The 9,098-nt window shown below is 54.1% G+C and overlaps 1 long non-coding RNA gene across 2 annotated transcripts; it reads left to right on the top strand.

Moving 5' to 3' along the window:
• Positions 1-765: 765 nt before the first annotated feature.
• Positions 766-8,743, top strand: LOC130846635 (uncharacterized). Of its 2 annotated transcripts, none has more exons than XR_009051595.1 (4): positions 766-813; positions 4,360-4,587; positions 5,630-5,892; positions 6,899-8,743. It is a non-coding gene; the product is annotated as an uncharacterized LOC130846635 (long non-coding RNA). The 2 variants fall into 2 exon arrangements; XR_009051596.1 differs by lacking the exon at positions 766-813 and adding an exon at positions 1,921-2,136.
• Positions 8,744-9,098: the final 355 nt, after the last annotated feature.

Below are 9,098 nucleotides of genomic sequence, written 5' to 3'. Positions count from 1 at the left end.
CCTGCCTGCCTCCTGGTGCTTCCAGGAAGGTCCCAGAAACTTCCAGAACGTTCCCCAACATGACTCTTCAGAGAGTCCTTCGCATGTCTTTCACAGGGCAGGGGACGCACACAGGCCTGGGAAGGGGGGCCCTGGTCCCAGGCCTGAGCCCTGCAGGCCTGGCTGGGAAGCCCCCTCCTGACTCGCAGTTCAGTGCTCGCTGGGTTGACAGCCATCCCTGCCCCCTTCTGCTCAGTTCTGGGGGAAGAGTATTTCCAGGGGGCAAGAGCTTGTCTTTTCCCTTCCACTCCCTTCTCTTTCTTGTTCTCAGTCTAGCTTCGTCTCTGCCTCTGCACGTCTCTCCGTTTCTCGGCTGTCTCTCTGTCTCTGTCTCCCTGCCTCCAGCCCACAGGTGAGGCCTTGCTCCCCTCCCGTGCCAAGTACAACTCGTCTCCTGGTGCCCTGGCCTCCAAAGGCGGCTCTGGGCAGCACCAGCCTCCTCCCTTCCCCATCACAGCCCAGGGTCTGCAGCTGGGGGGCAGCGGGTGCATTGCGTTCCCCCCTTTCTGGAGGGCAGGAGGCTCCAGCCCCTCCGGCTTCCTGCTCCCTCCTGGCTGGTAGAGATGAGAGCCGGTTGCAGAGCTGGGAGCCAAGCAGCAGCACACAGAACAAACAGAATTTTTTTTTGCAACTAGAGGGGGAAGCACAGAGCTAAAAATAAAACGAAAAGATCAGTATCTGTCAGTCTGACAGCTGATTGGCTGCTCGGAGATGCATATAATTACCAGCAACTGGCGCTGGGTAGGAAAAGCGGGGAGAAACTGCTGAGACGAGGTTAGGATTTAACCTTTAAATTCTGGAATCACCCGAAAGCCGAGGGGAGGACGCCGGGCGTCGGTGCTAATGAGGTTGGGGGTGGGCGGTGGGGTGGTGGGCGGCCGATTCCTGGGCAGATCCCGGAGGGCTCCTCCACGAAGGCCTTGGGAGCCCCTCGCCCTGGCGCCTCCCCCATCAGCCTGGGAGTGCGTTTGATTGGGCGGCCAGGAGGCAGTGGTCCTTCTCCCCGCCCAGCGGAGGGGTGGTGTCTTCCGGGAAGTCAGGGTCTCACCCTGGGGTGAGTGAGGGGGCTGCCTAGGGCTCTGGGCCCCTCCCAGACTGGCCTCCTGTTGAGGTCCACCCCATCCCCACCCACATTCCTCTGCCTTTCCCGGCCTGGTGTTGATCTGCAAAACCCATCCCGGCTCCCCTCCTTCCTTCACCCCCAGTCACCGCGCTCCTGGCTGTTTCCTGCCCCACCTGGGGAGGGCATCTGGGCACCTCAGGCTTGTCCTGGGTCTCGAGCTATAGACAGAAACAGCAGGACTGGAGGGATGTTGTGGTCTCACTAAGTCTCAGTTTCTTCATCTGTAAAATGGGAGTGATGATACTAGGCAGATGCTGGGGGGTGCTTTGGGCCCAGTCTTGTGTATTGATTCTCTCACCTGAGCCAGGAGTCAGAAGATGTGGGCTCTAGTCCTAGCCAGGAATTGCCGCTTTCTGTCTTAGAATTGGTTTCCCCATCTGTAAATTGGGAGCAAGAGCTCCTGCCCTCTGTCCTCTGAGGTCCAAGGGAGGGGGGTGCCAAGTGAGATGGTGTAGGTGACAGAGCTCAGCAAAGTGTACCTGTAGGGGCAGGTGGGAGAGAACTTCTTGTAGCTTCTAGAACTCACCACGTTCTCCCTTCCAAGCCTTTGCCTGGGTGTGGCCTTCCCTTTAGTGCCTCCTCCTCTGGGAAGCCCTCCCTGACACCCTGGTGCCTCACCTCAAGCTCGGGCCCTGCATATCTGCCTCCCACACAGGTCTGTGAGCCCTGTGGGGGCAGGAACCACATGCCTAACAAGGGCCTGGCCCAGAGCCCCTTGGGAAGAGAGACACCAGATCTCTGATGCAGGAGGAGGCAGGAGTCACCTTGGGCCACACTGCCCAGGCTTTGGGCAAGCAGTGGCCTCAGTTGGTGGGGAGGCATCTTTCCCCAGTGATCAGCAGGCCCCAAGTACCTGCTTGGCACCAACCCTTTCCCTGTGCTTAGCAGGGCAGTCAGTGGAGCTGCCCCTAGGTGCTGGGACCTAGAAAGCCCATACTGACTACAGGAGACCCTGCGCAGAGCTCCTAACTGGGGTGAGATGCCAAGGGCAGGTCGGGGAGGCAGTAGAAGGAAACCATGAGTTCACACTGGGGTAGCCCAGCTGTGCCTGCCTGTCTTAAACACGGTACAGCCATTAACTCATTGAGTCCCCACAGTACCTCACTGGCCGCAGTGCTGTTGTTTTCCACATTTTGCAGATGAGGAAACCGAGTGATTAAGCAGCGTGGCTAGTGAGGGCAGAGCCTGGAGGCACCCAGTCCCCTTCTCCAGCCGCCAGGCCCAACAGCCCCTGCCTCTCTGGAAAGGCTGAAAGGGAGGTGCAGGGAAAGGAGATGTTTCTGGAGCAACTGCGCTGAGACCTTCTAGGTAGACAGATTGTCACAGAGAGTCTTGAGGATGCTTTTGTGTGTGGTGTGCACAGGAATTCCCCTTTGGTGTGTCTGGGAGATCAGGCAGATTTAAACTGCTTTTCAGTGATTTGGGGATGTCAGAGTGGTATTGCTTTTGAACATGACATGGTGATGAGACTGGGCCCCAAGGCAACCCAGTTTTATTCAGGTTACGCTAATAATCATCCCCACAGCAGCAACTAGAGCAGTTTTCATGCTCTGAGCACTCACCACGTGCCCAGTGCTGGCCTCAGCCTTGACTTGGATGCACACTCTTCATCCTCACCACTAGCTTGAGATAGAGATTACCCTCATCTTCGGGTTGTTTCCTCGTAGCTGATATCTGAATGTGTTTGTCTCCGAACTCACTGTCTCCCCTGTTAGGCCGTGATCTTGGTGAAAGCGCCAGTCTGGTCTCTCCCATTCATTGCTGAGTCCCTGGCACCCAGAACCAGCCCCGCAAGGAGCAGCTGGACCATAAAGCTTTGCTGGACACATTTCAGATGAAGAGACTGAGGCTCAGAGAGGTCACACAGCTTGCCAAGAGGGAATCCCAGGTGTCTGTGGCTTGAGAAACTAATTCATACAGCAGCTTGAAAGACCCTCTCAGAGACCCCCGCCTCAAGACAGCCACAGGGCATGAACGCCCCCACCCTCAACCCCTGCACACTTTCTCAGGCCTTGTACTAAAACCCGAGAGGCTTCTAATCTGAATCTGCCCTCTCCCCACCTTTTGCTTGCTTACCAGGGCATCAGATGGAAGTTGGCCAGAGTTAGCCCAGGCTTGGGGAAGTTGTACTCTTCCAGAGATGCCTGGTGTTTTTGGTGTAACCTGATTCAAAATGTCCTTCCCTGTCACACTGGCTCCCACTCAGAGAAATCTTTAAAGTAGAGATGAACTTATTATGTGATTACTGGCCTGGTCAACTCATGTGTGCACTTGATCATTGCTGGTTCTCTTTGGGAGGGGGCCCTTGGTTCCGGGGGGTCTAACCAAGGATCTCAGGGAGGTCAGGGGTAATAAACCCAAGATACTCACGGTTAAGAGCTTGACTCTGTCATTGAGTGACCTTGGGAACCTCATTTGATCTCTCTGAGCTTTGACTTACTCATCTGTAAAAGGGGGACATGAATGGGAATATCCATCTTTTTTTAGAATTAATTAGTTAACTTTTATTTTTGGCTGCATTGGGTCTTTTTGTTGCTGTGTGTGGGCTTTCTCTAGTTGCGGCGAGCAGGGGCTACTCTTCGTCTCAGTGCACTGGCTTCTCACTGCGTTGGCTTTTCTTGTTGTGGAGTACAGGCTCTAGAGCGCAGGCTAAGTAGTTGTCGCGCGTGGGCTTAGTTGCTCTGTGGCATGTGGGATCTTCCTGGACCAGGGATCAAACCCGTGTCCCCCTGCATTGGCAGGCGGATTCTTAACCACTGCACCACCAGGGAAGTCCCTGGGAGTATCTATCTTGAATGTTGGTTGTAGGTGGGGAGAAAAGTCACGTTTTCTCTTTTTAAAAAAAATCACATTTTTCCCACAAATAGTATACGATTTTTATCTCTATACTTGAAGAAATGTTAGTTTAAAAAAAATCTGAACACCAAACAGTACCTGAGCAGCCATCGTGGGCCCAGCCTTGAAGCATCCGAGTTGAGCTGGGTAGTGGTATCCCACTGGTGGGCGTGTCCTGTGATAGGTGTGTTCACCTGCTCAGGCCCTGCTCACAGCAGCCCCACGTGGTGCGAGGGACTGGGATTGCCATTTCGCAGGGGAGGAAACAGGCACAGAGAGGAGGGGTGACTTGCTAAGTTTCCTCACTGAGAAACCGATGAATCTGGCTTTGGACCTGAGCGGTCTGTTCTGCTGGTCAACAGGACTGCGAGTCCAGACGGCAGGGCCCTGAGTGAGTTTTCAGGCACAAAGACGAACCAGCGGTGCCCCTGCCCTGGAGGAGCTACGTCTCTCAGGAGAGGGGGACACATCGACAGACCAGTGAAACGTGGCATAACAGGGGCACCTGCGGCTGCGTAGCTGCTCCGTCTCATAAAGAAGCAGTGGAAAGAATCACCGAGGGAACTTGCTTTAAAAACGTCGCCTGGTTGGTACGTCGACATTAGAGTTTTAGGCCCTTCGCTGTGGCTGGTGGATGGTACATTTTTTTTAATACATACCTCAAAGCTGACTCCTGTTAGCTGTATTTGAAACCCAGCTGGCTTGGCCTTCACTGTGCTGTTCTAGTCCACGGTCATGGGGCCTCTGGACTGGGGTCTCCAGCTCCTGCTACTCAGACACATGAGGTTGGGTTTTAAACAAGTGATTGTGCCCCTCCCCCCCAATCCCGAGTCCAAAGGGACTTCAAGTCCCTCATGGAAGGACACCTACCAGTGGCCAGGAATCTGGGGTCCCCACACCAACAAGGCATCTCCAGATGGAGGAAGCACGTGGCAGGGGCTGTGAGATGCAGTTGTCAGTTGATCGCAAGCTCCTTGTATCCTTTGGACCTCAGACCCCCCAGGGCCATTAACCTCTGAGTGCTCCTGACCACACGTGTGGGGCAGAGGTAGGAGGGATGGAGGGGAAAGGTCTGCTGAGATGGGGAGAAAGGTGCAGAGCAGAGTGGACGCTGTGAGCAGAGGCCCACGCCCATCTTGTTGCATGTTTCTACAAGAAATTCAAGGTTGTCTGTGGCTGGCTTCCTGCAAACAGGAGCCCACATGTCATCCTCTCGGTCCACTTCCGTGGAGAGAGTGGCGCAAGAGCAGCTAATGAAGAGCTGGGTTGTGAGCCTGGGTAGCTCAGCCCTGCCCGTCGGGGCTGCTTCTGCCTCTTGATTCATTTTATTTTATTATTATTTTTTAATTATTTATTTATTTGGTTGTGCTGGGTCTTAGTTGCGGCAGGCAGGCTCCTTAGTTGCGGCATGCATGTGGGATCTAGTTCCCTGACCAGGGATGGAACCGCTGGCCCCTGCATTGGGACAACAGAGTCTTAACCAGTGTGCCACCAGGGAAGTCCCACTTGATTCATTTTAAAGAAGAAGAAAAAAAAAAAAAAAGTGGTGGTGCTGCCCCAAATCATTGAGACAAATGCCCTCCCTTCAGTAACTCAACTTTCTAACCTAATTCCTCTCTCCGTTCCCACCAGAAAAGCTCCTGCTCTTTTTTGCCCCCAGGCCCATGTTGGCCCAACAAGAAAACTGCTTCTGTTAAGTAATAGAAGCTTTCTCAGTTTGGGTTAATCAAAGGCGTCCGAGATGCTGTGCAACTCTCATTGGCCTGGAGAGTCTGAACGAGCACGGTGGGTTGATATAACCCCATCCAAAGCAGAGAAAGGTGATGCTGTTATGGAGCCCATGCTGGTCTGGCCCTCCGTCTGGGTGCAGTGACCATCAGGGATTTCAAAAGGCTGTAAGTATCATGGAGATCCACCCCCCCTCCGCCCCCACCTGCAGAAAGCCTTGGAGGGCCCCCCAGGGAACCCCAGATTGGATACCACTGGGCTAAACCAGTTGGGATGAGGGTGTGATTCTTTGACAGTCCCTGCAGCCACTCCCACTTCCCCATCAAGGAAGTCCTCCTGCCGCAGGGTGTTTGGGGAGAGCTCAGTGGCTGTGAGGTCACCCTGATTCTGCCATTTACCAGCTGTGTGATCCTGGGTAGCTGGCTTTTCCTCTCTGAACCGCTGGGTCCCACTGCCTCCTCCCTGGGTTGAAAGCGCTCTGTAAGGGCTGGGTGTCTTTATTGTTACCATTACCTCTTGTTCAGGTGTCCTGACATCCCACCCTGTCGTGTGTGATCCTCTCACTGGATTTCCATGATGAAAGAGGGATGCAGCGGCGGGCAGAGTGCACGTGGAAATGGGGCTCGGGAATTGTAGCTTCTGAGAAGCTGTCAGCAATGTGAGCCTGGAAGCGGGGTGAGGAAGGCAGATGTGGCAGTCCGTTAGCGGGAAGGCGGAGGGCACTTTGAGATGGCAGTTCTGGGGTGCAGCCAGGCACTCCCCATCTTGAATGTGCCTGGAATCACCTGGGAATCTTGCTCCAGTGTAGGTCCTGATGGAGCAGGCCTGGGCAGGGCTCCCAGGTGAGGCAGGTGCTGGGGCAGCCAGGGCCAAGGGAGGAGGGCAGGCCGCTTGGTGTCTGGAAGCGATGGCTCCAGAAAGGCCTGAGAGCCCCCAGAATGTCCATGCAGGGAAAGATGAAGCAACGTGAGGGTAAAATTACGTTTTCAACAGAAGAAAAGGCCTCTGCCTCCTAGCGTGTAGAAAGATCTCTGTTCCCACCCCCATGCAGCCCCAGGGGTTTGAAAGAATGTGGTTTTCTGAGCACAGCCTTCCCTCGCTGAAGGGGGTGGATTCGCTCTTAAAAAGTTGCCTGTAAAATGATTTTTTTCTGTCTCAAACGCTGTTTTCCAGTGGTGCGTGTTTTAAGAGCGTGGTCGCATTCCCACTGAGAAGGATGCATCTCTGAGGCCTTGTCGTTGAGGACGTGGCAGACACAAGGGGTGGGGAGTTCAAGGGCACAGCGTGGCCTGCGTGTCAGTGGGCTTCGGAGCTGATAAGAGCTGGAGCTACAGAGGTTGGGAACGAAAATCTGAATCCCCAGTGGTCCTCAAATGCACCGAGGTCCACGGCCAAACCCTGGCTCAGAACCCTGACCGATACTACTGATTGTATGACTGGTGGGACCAGATGGGACCCAGGGCTAAGCAGCCCTCCCCTGCTGGAAGAGGAGCTCAGAGAGGCCCGCCATCTTGTCTTTGTATGGAACACCACCGGCCACACTCTGAATGTCAGGCTGGGAGTGCTTCTGTTTTTATATTGGACACAATTGTCTAATGTGCTGTAGGAGCGTGCTGCCGTGGCAGTTGGCTGTGTTTCCCAAAGAAGCTCTGGAACTCTGATGCCAGAGTTCCACAAAGACTCCTGGGAAACAGCTTCCTTGCCCAGCAGAATTTGCTTGAATATGCCAGGGTGCACTGGGAATCTTGTATATGAGACGAAAGCTCACAGTCTGCACATACTGGACAGGCTATGGTTTTTCCAGAGCATAACCTGAGGTCAGTATTCCAAAGGACACACTTTGGGAACCCAGTCAATGAAAGGCCCTCATAACTAAAAGGTCTCTCTGTTTCTGTGTTAGTTACCTCCTGCTGCATAACAAATCACCCCTAACTTAGTGGCTTAAAACAGTAAGCATGTATGATCTCACAGTGTCTGTGAGTCAGGAATTCAGAAGTGGCATAACCGGCTGGTCCCAGCCTGTGGTCTTCACTGAAGACGCAGTCCAGGTGTCAGCTGGGGTCGCCATCACCTGACAGCTTGACTGGGGCTGGAGGAGCGGTTTCCGAGATGGCACAGTCACCGGCTGGCGGGGCGATGGTGGCTGTTGGCAGGAGGCCTTGCTTTCTCACCGCACAGACTCCTCCACAGAGCTGCTTGAGTTTCCTCACACTGTGGCGGCTGACTGCCCCCAGATGGATGCGAGAGAGCACAACGGAAGCCACAGTGCCTCTTGTGACCTGGCCCTTTCCACACTGTCCTATGGGTCCCCACAGGGCAGCCCTATGCATTGTGGGAAGGGCTGAAGGAGGGTGGAATCGTTTGGAGGCCATCTTGCAGGCCGGCTGCCATGGTAACCATCTCTCCTGCACAAGGACAGATAACTCACCTCACTCTCACAGCTGGTTTCTTACCATTTAGTGCCAATTAGTAACTTTGAGAGGTGACCTTGCTAACCTATGATGTGAAGGAGGAGGAGACCAGGAATTTATCAGCCACATCAACGCCCCGGGAACAGCAGCCGTAACAGTCGTCCAGGCCCCTTTGCTGAGCCTCAGAGCCTGGTGGTGTGGTGCAGTTCTTGGCCCCAAGCAGCAAGTTCCACCAGAGTTCCAAGGTAGCCCACTTGGTTTTCTGAAAGGTATCAAATGAGAGGGTTTTTTTTGGCCATGATGGCTACCAGGACACAAGCAGCTTTGTCTCCTGGAAATGCAGAGGCAAAATCTGTGACCCGTGTGAATCCACGTGGAGAAGACTAGAGAGGGGTGAGAACTCAAGATGGATAAAGGCCAAAGATAAACACCTCATAGGGGCTTCCCCGGTGGTGCAGTGGTTAAGACTCCGAGCTCCCACTGTAGGGGACGTGGATTCGATCCCTGGTCAGGGAGCTAAGATCCCACATGCTGTGGGGCATGGTGCCCCCCAATAAATAAATAAATAAACACGTAATAAGTAGGTGAGATAAAAGATTTATTTCGTGTGCGTTAACCATGTGAAGAGTTAGGGTGGGTCAGGGGTTCCTTGGTTTAGCCCCAGCCTCTGCTGGGAGGAGGAGTCACATCTACGGTGGTGGCCTAGTGGGGAGGAGCAGATACCTGGCTGCTTGAGACATTTGCATCCCAGGCCTGCTATGTCCGTTATTAGCTCTGTGACCCAGACAAGTGACTTCATGGTCCTGTTTCCTGTCTGTGAAATGGGGTAGTAATGTCCGACTCTTCTAGTTGTGATGAGGCTTCGGAAGGGGCTGGAATGCTCTATCCTGGCAAAGCTGATGGCGGGTCACCAAGATGGTGGCACCGCAGGTTCAAAGGACCTTTGTAGAAGTGCCATTGCC

The sequence above is a fragment of the Hippopotamus amphibius genome, chromosome 2 (genome assembly GCF_030028045.1).
Source record: "Hippopotamus amphibius kiboko isolate mHipAmp2 chromosome 2, mHipAmp2.hap2, whole genome shotgun sequence".
Taxonomy (NCBI): domain Eukaryota; kingdom Metazoa; phylum Chordata; class Mammalia; order Artiodactyla; family Hippopotamidae; genus Hippopotamus; species Hippopotamus amphibius.
Note: the sequence above shows the minus strand (reverse complement) of the source record. Positions and strands in the feature narration are given on the sequence as shown.